Below are 12,847 nucleotides of genomic sequence, written 5' to 3'. Positions count from 1 at the left end.
CTGAATGCATCTAAATTGTGTTTACTACAGTTTGAATGTTGCTTACTTGCATAAAAGACAAATATTTCACTGGCCGCTATAGTTTTGATATAAATCCTGTGGCTAGCAGTGTTATTATTGTAGTGAAAAATTCAGAAATCCGTAAGACTGTTAATAACTCAGTTGACAGTCTCTTACCAATCTTTATCACTTAACCTTAATCTGTTCAGTAAGGAGGAGCGCATTCCACAGCAAACACTAATAACAAGGCACTTAGCGAAGTGGATAGGTGCGGAATGCAGACAAGCTCACAATATTACAGGGCAGAGACAGACTCAGAGGCCCAATGCAGTATACCGAAGACAGGGACACACACAGGTAGGCACATATTTATTCATTTTCTCAATTGAGTTACTGCAGATTTACAAATGTCGTTTGTTACAAGATGCACTCCCATTACTCGGGACTGCTTAATGTCAGTCCTACTGCGCACGAACACAGAGCTGATGACATTATTTTTAACTGTTGCGTTAACATTTGTTGTGATTTTATTAAATGACAAGATTACCATCACCATTTGTGAAGACTGTTACTTTTGACGTTAATAAGCGAATTGACGTGTCATAGGGGCAATTTGCTGGGGCTCATTTGAGAATTTCTGTCATTTTCTTTATGTTGTGAACACACTTTCAGAATCTTACGTGTCCTGAAAGTCTTGAAAGGGAATCTGACCTTCACAAGGCTCTGAATTTTTCACTACAGTTTTTTCAGGGATTTTCAGCCTGAAGTGTACATGCCCAGTGTAGGTGAAGCTCTACGTCATATGCCAGTTCAGTATGTATATGGATATTTTTGGAAATGATGTGAAAACTCCAGTGTGGATGTAGGCCATTTTCATTTAATAACTTTGCTTTTAAATAAGCACATGGTAGTACAAACGTAACCAAGAAGTAGCAGCGACTGGTATATATATATCTGGTTTACTTTAAAGTAATTGGCATTTGCACTATCCATTTTTGACAGTTTCCTCAAATGTACAATGGGTTTTAAATAAAGCAAATTTTGAAAGGCTATGCCACTTCAGAGTGATGTAACTTGTCACGCATGTACAATAAAGGATCACCTTCCGGGCTCAGATGACATGAGGGGGTGCCAGTGCTAAGAGTGCTGCCTCTTTTCTCCACTGTAGCTCCAAGAAGCCACCCAGTGTGGGTACCTAAGCCACGCCTCCTTGTAGCTAAACCCCGCCTCTTCTGGTTGGGAATGACAAAAATTCGAAGGTTCCCAGAAGATGGCATCTCATTGTGAGGAATACTGTCTCTCAATAATGCAGAGCTCCCTGACCCAGACCTGCTCGAGAAAGATGAAAATTTTAATAAGCTGCAGAGGTTAGGAAGGCATTTGTTATGCCTTGTTTCTTTTCTTCCACTGCACACTAATTTTTGTTCAGTGTTTTGGACTTTGGCAGCAAACAGGGTGGCCTTCTTGGCACACCAGCTTTTCTTTGGTTCTCCTCTTCCTCATTTGCACTTCACAAACTACGTAATTTGTTCTTGTTTTAAAATAACCTTTTTAAAACACTTTGCATATTTAAAATTCACAAAATATGTGAACAATCCCTCATCATTTACAATGCACTGTACCTGCAGAAAATTAAGTTAGACAAGATTTTACCATTTATTTGTGAACAATGTGGCCACAATATCACCCTCCATGACTAAAGACCTGCTCAGCAAGGTAAATGACGTTGGTATTCTCACTGACACTTTCAACAATGAGAGAGAGAGGGACCAAAAACAGAAGAGTAGGTTCTGAGAAGAATAAACGAGAAAGTTCTGCTGAACTCAAGTAATGCAACTTAGAGCTGTTTTGTTTTTTATTGTTGTGTTTTAACTTACGGCGCTAAATGTCCTTGCTTGGGTCCTGTTCTTCATTTGAAGAATGGTAGGCCACATTTAGAACTGCGTGGTCTGTTCCACAATCATCTGCTGTGAACAAAAATATATAGAAATATCAAAGTTAGTTATAAGAGATAAAAGATGCTCAATAAAATAATACAGTTCTAGAACATCTGGTAACAATGTAATAACATGCCAGCTGTAGATTTTACTGTATGCCTTTAGCAGTGTTTAACTTCTGTAATGTTTGATTTTGGTAGTAATACTTTCCCATCTCCCATAAAACAAATCAAAGTTGCCACGTTACAGTTAAACAGCATGAGGGCCACGAGAGTGAGTTCTTCACACTGGCAGGCAGCCATGACTTAAAAAGTTAAAGCAATCTTATCCCTGATATCTTTTAGCTTAAGTATCTAAACATCTTAGCCATCTAAACATTTATGGGATATCACTTACCGTATATGATTAAGCACTTATGATGATCTTTGCAACATCCTTTTGTGAGGCTTGGTGGTGGTGGTGCAGATCTTCACGTCATTCAGAGGTTTACAGAGATGGGAGAAAAAAGTGGTCTATATGTCGCAATCACACCCCATGTGAAGAATGGGTGTCTCAAATCAACATGGGAGATCGCAGAGTGGGGTGACAGAGACGCACTGTGAAACAGGGTTGGCCAAACCATGGAGACAGGCAATTGGAACAATGACGCATCAATTACAGCAGCTGAACCCAGATCTCTAGCAAGTGTAATTGTCTTTATAAATTTTGAAATGACAAATAAAGTTTGAAGATGTGGTTGTTGTGTCAGAAATTTTTGACCATTAGAACTTGCAAACGACAATTTCACACTTTTCAGAATAGTCTGCAGTAAATCGAGAATGGCCAAAATTGATAATCCTCGGTGCTGATCCTTCCATTATTTTGGCTCCTCAACGTGATGATTAGTCCTGATGTCTTATGCAGTTATGGAGAGCGAAAAGAATATTAACAGAATACAAATTAAAGAAATGCAATTTGAAAAATAATAATTGTGGCAATGTAACATGAGACTTTGCCAGTCATTTAGCTTAAGTACAGATCAAATCACAAGTTTTCAATAAGCACGTCTAAATCAAGTTAAGTCTTTTTAAGCAACTCACAAGCCACTAAAATTAAGATTTGAGTCTGACTTTAGTCTATCTGTGTGACCTCAGTTTCCAAACCCTGCAGTGTACAGTGAAAAAAAATCAGGAGTGGTCTCCCCTAGACTTTCTTGTATACTCAGATATGGGGAAGGATATTTGAGGAGTAAACTGCAAGACAATGATTATATTTTTATATTATATACATTAAAGAACCATCAACAACCAATCAAATCAAATTAATAATATATTGAACAACTATTATAAAAGTATTGTTGAATAAATTGCCATGATAATTTTATTTTGATGAACAATTCAGGTAAATTACCACTTTCAGTAAGAGGAAGTGGGTCAAAGGTTACAAGAGAGTTTAATAATGTATGTAATGTAATACTTGCACACAAAATTTCATTTATGTAAAGCAAAAACTTTCTCAAATACAGTGGTGTGAAAAACTATTTGCCCCCTTCCTGATTTGTTATTCTTTTGCATGTTTGTCACACAAAATTTTTTTTTACTTCCTAAATAATAAAAACTATCATTTAAAAACTGCATTTTGTGTTTACTTGTGTTATATTTGACTAATGGTTAAATGTGTTTGATGATCAGAAACATTTTGTGTGACAAACATACAAAAGAATAAGATATCAGGAAGGGGGCAAATAGTTTTTCACACCACTGTATTACTATTTGAACGTCAAATGGAAAATTGTGATTATCTCGAAAACCGGTCATTTTTCCAAAAATGCAAAGTGACAAAAAATGGTTAGACTGTGGTGCTCTACCATAATATGATGTAAAATGATCAAATTTTTTATATTTTTGGGGAAGCGTTTCAGGGAAAGTACCACTTCCAGTTAGCGAAAATAGCTCAAAAGTTGATAGAAATCTATGTTTTGTACAGCAAAATTTGGTTGACCTAAGTGAAAGCATACTCAAGTTAGCTTGTTTACACACACACACACACACACACACACACAGACGTAATTCCAAAAATGGTATTTTTAGACTCAGGGAGGTCTAAAACATCAAGATTCATCAACATCTCCAAATTGAATTTTTGGACGATTCTAATACTTTCCCTATGCTTCATATACAAGAAACTAAAAATCAAAAGTAGGGCTTATAAAATAAGAAAAGAGCATAGGTCGTATACGTTATATTTACATTTAGTTAATTTAGCAGATGCTTGCATCCAAAGCCACTTACAAATGAGATCAACATAATCAAGTCTGCTTTGAACATTAGAAAAAGTTTGACTAGAACAGGCCATTCAGCTGAATCCTATCCGATTCATTTCTCCAATATAATGTTATGTCAAGATTTCAAAATCCCTAAAGTCCTACTGTCCACCACACTGCTTGGTAGCTTATTCTGTGTAAAGAAAAATTTGGGCCTCCACTGATCCAAGATGTTTAAATGTATCCTTTCTTTTCAGTAGCTCTCTCTGCAGACTAACTTCTGGATCCTGACCACCATTAAACCATTTGGTCTTCTTCCTATTTATCTTCAGTCCTCTATCTTCCAAAGCTCTTCTCCATTCTTCCAACTTCCTTTCTACTTTCCTTTTTCTGGTGCTACTCAACACAATGTCATCAACAAAAAGCCTGCCTCAGGGGGAATTGGACTTTTATCCCATCAGTCAACACATCTACACTCTTTGTTTCCTGCCAGTTCACCAACTTGAGATGCAGCTTTTTAGGTCACTTCTGATGCAAGAGGTTGGGCATAAAAAATGAAGAAAATGAAATCTAAAATGAATGGCAGCTCAAGGAGGACACAAAAATGGAATGGAATATGAATGAAGGAATGAGGATTTGCAAATAAAGTGAAAAAGAAGGGAGTCATGGAAGTAGAGAGAGGTCAGGGGAAGTGAGAAAGATGGTGGGGTGCATGGAAAATTGAATGAACGAAGAAGAAAGGTGAGTGAAATTAAACAGATAGAAGACAGCGTGTAAAATGAACAAAAGCAACAGATTGACTTATAATGTGAAAAACAGTAAAGCAAATGAATGTATGGGGTGTGTATACAAGAGTAAACAGAGAATGAAGAAGAGTGTAAGTTGTGTATTAATTGAGCTGCAAGACAATGAAGGCAAATAAAGTGAAACACAATGTGAAGGGCAAAGTGAAGGAGAATTGGGGAAGGCCAAATACGTTGTATAATGTCCAATAATACAATCTCATTTCTTCTTGCATAACACTCCTCACCAAGTGCAGGTGCAGAGCACCATGACAACTCCCAAAGTGAAATGCAAGAAAAGATGATACCACTCTTGGAGCACAGAACTAGCACATACATATATACAGATTTATTAAAACAAACAGACTAACTGACTAACATAAGTGGAAACAACAGTTTCTGTCCATTAATGAATGCCAAACTATGGCCAGTTGACAACAGAAGAGATGAAATTGTACAACTTCTGGCAAAGACCACAGAATCACCACACCTAGAGGACCTCCACCCAGGCCCTCCATCCCGCAGCAAACAAACAAGCCACAGACACAAACCAAAGCAGTCCTTGTTCATTAGCTGAACACCCCGGGCCCTTTGAAACAGACCAATCAGACCAAGCTCGTTCAGCTAATGGCACTTTTCTTTCCAGACCAAACAGAGGACAAAAACTCCCAAAGTGTTAAGAGCACCCAGAGTATGCTTTGTAAATGTTCTGTGATCATCCACACTACTATGGGCACAATTAAAACTAAAGATTGATGAATTGAATGGCATGGAATAAAATACAATACAATACAATTTATTTTTGTATAGCCCAAAATCACACAAGAAGTGCCACAATGGGCTTTAACAGGCCCTGCCTCTTGACAAACCCCCAGCTTTGACTCTCTAAGAAGACAAGGAAAAACTCCCGAAAAAAACCCTTGTAGGGAAAAAATGGAAGAAACCTCGGGAAACGCAATTCAAAGAGAGACCCCTTTCCAGGAAGGTTGGGCATGCAGTGGGTGTCAAAAAGAAAGGGGGTCAATATAATACAATACAATACAATACACAGAACAAATCCTCAATACAGTATAAAAATAAAAAATGCACAAGTATGGAGTAGAATTTAACAGTAGATGATATCACATAAAATGATTTGGATTTGTTTAGAGTCCTATAGACCTCAGCCATTAAGCTGCCTCCCCCATTTGGCCATTCCACAGCTGAAACAGCACTGGGCCAGCCAATCCGATGACAGGACCCCTCTACCCCATGATTCCTGCGATCCTTCATCTGGGATGACTTTACCTTAGGCAGGCAAAACAACTTGGCAGGTGGGCTGTGGCACTGAGTGCCACATTTGAGTACCGAGAAGAGAAACAGTACAGGTGAGGGTTAGTAACAAATTATAACTATCATGTTACTTATGTTTTAGTGCTAATGGCTAACAACAGAGATGCAGTTTCTTTTAATAAAAGGGATGTGAAATAAGGAAACATTAATGTAAGAGAAAGCACATGAAGAGTGTAACCGGTGCATAAAAAGTGAGCAAGTGTCAGGCAAAGAGAAAATTAAGCAGAGACAAATAAAGACACAAAGAGCACAGGAAAAAGGCCATGACACATTACATGACTTCATTTAGATATTCATAGTGAGTTGGGCGCAGTCACAGCGTGGTCCTGTTAAAGGCAGTCGTGTAGTGTGATTCGGTCCAACTAAACTGGCCCCGACCTGTTTGAGTTTGTCTGAAGTTGTTGAGGCAGGCTCTGTGCATGTGAGAGCTAACAACCAATGAATGCTCATCTGGAAACACAATGTATATTTTGCCTCACAAACAGAAGAGAGGCTTATTTGTCTGATGCTATGCGTATTACATTCCGTAGAGAATGGAAATATTTAAAAAATTAAAAGAAAAGTGTAGAGACTGGGGCTGAACTTGTCATACCTGCAATTCCTTTGCTTGGTCTCTCTGGCTGTGTTCGGCAGCACATTATTGGCAGTCATTAAAACTGGCAAACTCGTGATACTTAGGAAATGTGAAACCACGTGAGAAAGTCGTTAGGCAGTCATGTAATTTGACATACCCTACTATATCTAGGTGTGTGATCTGACATATTCAGGCTGTGAGGTCAGCAACTGCAGTCGTCAAGTCTGACATCCCTTCCAATTAGAAGTCGTGTGACAAGGCATTGGCTTAACTGACACCAAATATGGCAGATAAAGTGAAGGAGAATAGACAGGAAGAATTAAAGCTTAGGTCAGTAGATTAGGAGAAGAAGAGTAGGCCAGGGATGCATATAAAGTGAGAAGGTAAACAAAATGAATTGAAAATGATGAGAAAATTGATAAGGCCAGAGCTCCCTTGTTGGCTTTAGCTTCTGTAATCTTTATTTATTTATTTTGTTGCTCTTACCATTTATTTTGATATATTTCCTAATGTAAAGGTTTTTGTTAATCTTTTTTCTTTTTGTGTTTGAACTTTTCTTAAATGTTTTGATTTGGTTTTTAATCACTCTGCATTATTCTTTTGGTCTTTTCATTATGTCGATATTATTTGTCATGCATCCTAATGCTGCAGCCGAGCACTTAAAGGTCAGTAATCCCTCAAGCAAGTGCTGAGGCGTTAGCATCCTGCTCATGTTGTTCAGCTCTCATTTTTAATTTTGGATAATAGATTGCACTTTTAGTGTTTTATTTTTGTGTATTTTAGGTGTTTTAGGACTTAACTGTTGTGGTTTATTTTTCATTTTGCCTTAATATAACAAAGTTTATTTTTATTAACATGTTTTTTATAAGAGGCAGTAGCACCAGGGTGTCATTCGCTGTGACAATACAAAAGCATGCCTGTCATGAATTGGATCCTCAATGAAAGCAAAAAAGGTGTGAGGCCTCAATAATGCTTTTAGGTTTCATGGGCCAGGCCAGGCCAGGCCAGGCCCAGCCTTTAGTACCTGACTGAAATAGTCCTCACCCCAGTGGGCCAATCCCCACTTAAATGGCCTGCCTCAGGATTTGCAGGCCAAAAAGGGGTGAAGCCTCAAAATAACCCTGAAATGTCCTCCTGGGGAGTCAGCTACAGAATCGTGGTGCCGCCAGTGCATAGCATGTGTGTTATTGGCAGCAGGTGCGTGTGACTGCATCTGCACCCATAGTGAGGTGAAGACAATGGCCTTGTGTGAAAAATCGTCAAGGACAGACTGAGATTCTGCAGGAAGTAGAAGGATTGGATAGAAGAAGACTGGTGCAAAGTTATTTTGTCAGATGAATCTGGTGTGGACCGGAGGAGGACTTGTGGCTCCTCCAGACCGTGAGGGGGCGTCCGTCCTGGTTATGTAGGGGGCCTCGGGTAAAGGGCTTGGAAGCCCAGCCCTGTAGGGACCCGTGGCCACCGCCAGGCGGCGCCCCGATGCCGGAGTAGGCCGTGTGGGACCCGGTCAGGGCTGGAGCCCGGCTGGGATGCCCAGGAGGACCGGAGGAGGGCTTGTGCCTCCTCCAGACCGCAAGGGGGCGATCGCCCTGGTTGTATTGGGGGCCTGGAGCCCAGCACTTCCGCCACACCAGGAAGTGCTGGAGGGAAGACTTTGGGAGACACCCGGAGAGCTGCCAGGAGGACAGCCGGCACTTCCACCACGCTGGGGCGTGGCCAAGGGAGGAATGCTGGGAACACCTGGTGCTCATCCGGGAGCTGTCTATAAGGGGCCGCCTCCCTCCAGTCATTGGCAGAAGTCGGGTGGAAGAGGACGGAGCTGGAGTGGGGACTGGAGCCGGCCAGGAGAGAAAGGCACATTGACTGTGAGACCTGGACTTGGGGGAATTGGTGCTGGAGGCACTGGGGTTGTGAGTGCACGTAAAAACTGTAAATATTAGTGTAAATAAACAGTGTGTGGTGATGAACAACATGTCTGCCTGTCTGTATCCGGGCCAGCGTCCACACTGGAAAATTGATTGTTCAGAGAAGGAAAAGGTGAACGCTACCATGAGTCCTGTGTCATGCCAACAGTGAAGTATCCTGAAACAATCCATGTGTGGGGTTGCTTCTCATCCAAGGGAGTTGGCCCACTCACAATTCTGCCCAAGAACACTGCCATAAATAAAGAATGGTAACAAAATGTCCTCTGAGAGCAACTTCTCCCAACAATCCAGGCGCAATTTGGTGATGATCTGTGTATTTTTCAGCATGATGTAGCACCATGTCAAAAGGCAAAAGTGTTAACAAAGTGGTTAGAAAAATCATAATATTGAAAGTTTGGACCTGTGGCCGGGACACTCCCCAGATCTTACTCGCATTGAGAACCTTTGGTCAGTTCTCAAAAAGTGGGTGGATAAGTAGATGCCCACAAATTCAACTCCAAGCATTAACAATGCAAGAATGGATCATCAACTGGCAGGATTAAGCCTAGAAGCTGATACCCAGCATGCCAGAGCAAATTGCAGAAGTTATGAAGAAAAAGGGACAACACTGTAAATATTGATTCTTTACATACATTTGATGTATTTGCCAATGAAAAGCCTTTGAAACTTAAGAAATGCTTATAATTGGTCTTCTGTATACCATAAAAACATATAAAAAAAAATCTGTTGAAGCAGCAAAGTTTGCAAAACACAACATTTCTGTCACTGCCAAATCGTTTGTCCATTACTGTATATGTAGAAACCATAATCTACTAACTGATCTGCATATTCAATTTGGCTTGCATAGCTAGACGTCTCAGTTGGGCTCCACTCTGCTCTCTGCCATCTGACAAGTAGTCAGCCTGAGGCAGAGCTCAAATGTAGTATTTAGCCATCACCATTCATTTATTTGTTTAATATCAATGAAGCATCTGAAAAAATAGGCAGTAATTCTGTAAGAAAGGTCAGAGCCGACTATACTTCTATAGAAGGTTGCCGCCCTTCAACATCTGCAATAAGATGCTGCAGATGTTCTACCAGACGTTTGTAGTGAGTGCCCTCTTCTACACGGTGGTGTGCTGGGGAGGCAGCATAAAGAAGAAAGACGCCTCACGCCTGGACAAACTGGTGAGGAAGGCAGGCTCTATTGTAGGAATGAAGCTGGACAGTTTAACATCTGTGGCAGAGCGACGGGTGCTGAGCAGGCTCCTGCCAATCATGGAGAATCCACGGCATCCACTGAACAGTATCATCTCCAGGCAGAGGAGCAGCTTCAGCGACAGACTGCTGTCACTGTCCTGCTCTACTGACAGACTGAGGAGATCTTTCCTCCCCTACGCTATGCGACTCTTCGATTCCACCCGTGGGAGTTAATGCTAACATTATTCAAAGTTATTGTCTGTTTTTACATGCATTTTTATTACTCTTTAATTTAATATTGTTTTTTGTAACTGTATACTGCTGCTGGATTATGTGAATTTCCCCTTAGGATTAATAAAGTATCTATCTATCTATCTATCTATCTATCTATCTATCTATCTATCTATCTATCTATCTATATATCTATCTATCATTTTAAAGCTTTGCACCCCTCAGCTGGGAGATCGGGTGAGTTTAAAGAGGCTTAAATATATTAGACTAACACCCCAAAGCAATGAGCAGCTATGTTTTGTCTGTAGCCCCAGTATCGCTGTGCAGGGAGGGTACTAGCTGGTGACCCCACTGTTAATGTCATGGATGGGTGAAGGCCCCCTGTTTTACTAGACAGACAGGAGGCTAATCTTTGATGATCAGCCAGGCCAGTAAGCACCACTACGACAGCCTAACCAACCAGAATGACTTGTAGCATCCCAGATACTAGATGGCCCCTTAACTCACAGACAAATGGAAGAGAGCTCTTCATTAATCCCTTTACAAACACAATGTGTTGGGCAGTATTTTTTTCTTCTTTTTTCTTCCTTTCTAATGGAGGATATACTGTGACACAGTAATGATCTTTCTATAGTTCCACGGCTGGGGATATTGATTAGCACAGTGATTTATTGTGGGTTATAGTTGATTATCAGGTCATTCATCAGCCTCAGATTACCCTATCAATAAAGCTGCCCTTGTTGATTTGTTTGTCAAGTGGAGAGACAGCAGCAGTGCAGACAGGCAGGGGACAGTGACACAAAGTCTGTTAACCCTTTCACACCAAGGTGGCACAAAATGTTCTGAAGACTCCATCTGAGCATCTCAAAAACAGAGAGATGTCGTTGGTGAGGCTGGGGACATTAAATCTTTTACACACAGGAGGTAATGCCGCTTTTATTAATTTGTCCATTGGGGCTGCTATACAGTATCTGCTTTTGTTAATTTTTTAATTCAGGTTTGTTGTGAATGGGAGGAATGTGACAAAACCTATCAAACAAGACATAAAAAAGGAAAGCAGGAAAACAAAGTCAAAGGACAACTTGAAAAGAAAATCAGTATGCGGGAAGTATAGAGAGACTGAAATCATGAAAAGCAGGACACCGGGTGGCAAGAAATGTCTGCTTGAAATTTGACTCCTTAGGTGAGCAAGAAGACGTAGGACAGGGCGAGGGTGTGGCTGTGTGGGGTGATGTAAGCATCTACCACTTTTAATTTGTCAGGATGGAAGCGAACATGAAACTACAGCCAGCCCTGGACAGGATACCAGTTTGTCAGAGGGGCACCCCCACAATCAAAGAGGGACGACTTGAAACTGCCAGTCTGGTAACATTTCAGTAGACCAGGGGTGTCGAACTCGATATTATAGAGGGTTCGATTGGCTACAGGTTTTTGTTCCAGCAACTTCTTAATCAATGCTAATAGAACAGATCTCTTTTACCTTCATTTCAATTATCATGGTTTTTAACATTCAGAACCCTTTAAATATTTTCTCTAAACAATAAACCGCAGCTAAACAGTGAGATGAAAAACAAGTCAAAAAATGACAAGCTAACTTGGGCCTTTCAAACTCAGTCCCTGCTGGGTCACCATTTTCACACCAACCAAATTCTTGTTCAGCTGCTACTGAAACCCGTCTAACTCTGTGGCTTATGATTGCTCTCAATATGCCACTCTAGACATTTTCAAAAGTTACCGATCTTCTGATAGTGCCATCACATGTTTTACTGACCACAGAAAACCCATATTTCTTAGATCTTCACTTTCTTATTTTCAAATATTTTAATGGAACAAATACTGCATGATAGACACAATGATATAAAATTGATCAAATTAGTCTGGTGATCTGTTGACTCGCTTTAAATCTCAGTATTGTTTTGGTGCTGGTTAAAGAAAAATGAAAAATTTAACACACAAGTCAATTAAAATCATAAAATACAGCAATACCTCGTTTAACGAATCCTCTCTCTACGAAGTTTCAGTAAAATGAAGCTAACTTCTGACTATTGCTAAACTTGTTAGGCATCGTTCAAATGACATTACAATGTTCCGTATACATAACAGAACTTAATGTGTATATTATGAACAGTTCATTACATGCATTGAGATATTTAATGTATTTTCGACAATATTCGCAGAGTATAAACAAGTTAATAATGTTAGGTTCAACATTATTTTATGAAATAATTATTCATTTTTTTATTTGTTTAGTATGTCAGAATCATTAACGAGAAAAGCAATTTCAACATGACACTAAAGAGGTCGGAGAAAAAAAGTGCAACACTCCAGCATCTAAGGGGCTGGTACAATCAACTCTAAATCAACTCAACAAAGTGGTGAGGCGGCCTTCTGCTGTTATGCACCTAAAATCTGGAATAGCCTGCCAATAGGAATTCGCCAGGCTGATACAGTAGAGCACTTTAAAACACTGCTGAAAACACATTACTTTAACATGGCCTTTTTATAACTTCATTTTAATCGTAATTTAACTTAATCCTGATACTCTGTATGTTCAATTTCCTCATAATAACTATTCATGGTGGCTCTAAAATTGGTACTGACCCCTACTCTCTTTTCTGTTTCTTTTTCCGGTTTCTTTGTGGTGG

The 12,847-nt window shown here is 40.0% G+C and overlaps 1 long non-coding RNA gene across 1 annotated transcript; it reads left to right on the top strand.

Annotated features, from left to right (window-relative positions):
- Positions 1–285: 285 nt before the first annotated feature.
- LOC120538878 lies at positions 286–12,643 on the top strand. The gene is made up of 3 exons (XR_005635529.1): positions 286–357; positions 11,200–11,385; positions 11,465–12,643. It is a non-coding gene; the product is annotated as an uncharacterized LOC120538878 (long non-coding RNA).
- Positions 12,644–12,847: the final 204 nt, after the last annotated feature.

This window comes from Polypterus senegalus, chromosome 11 (genome assembly GCF_016835505.1).
Source record: "Polypterus senegalus isolate Bchr_013 chromosome 11, ASM1683550v1, whole genome shotgun sequence".
Classification (NCBI taxonomy): Eukaryota; Metazoa; Chordata; class Cladistia; order Polypteriformes; family Polypteridae; genus Polypterus; species Polypterus senegalus.
Note: the sequence above shows the minus strand (reverse complement) of the source record. Positions and strands in the feature narration are given on the sequence as shown.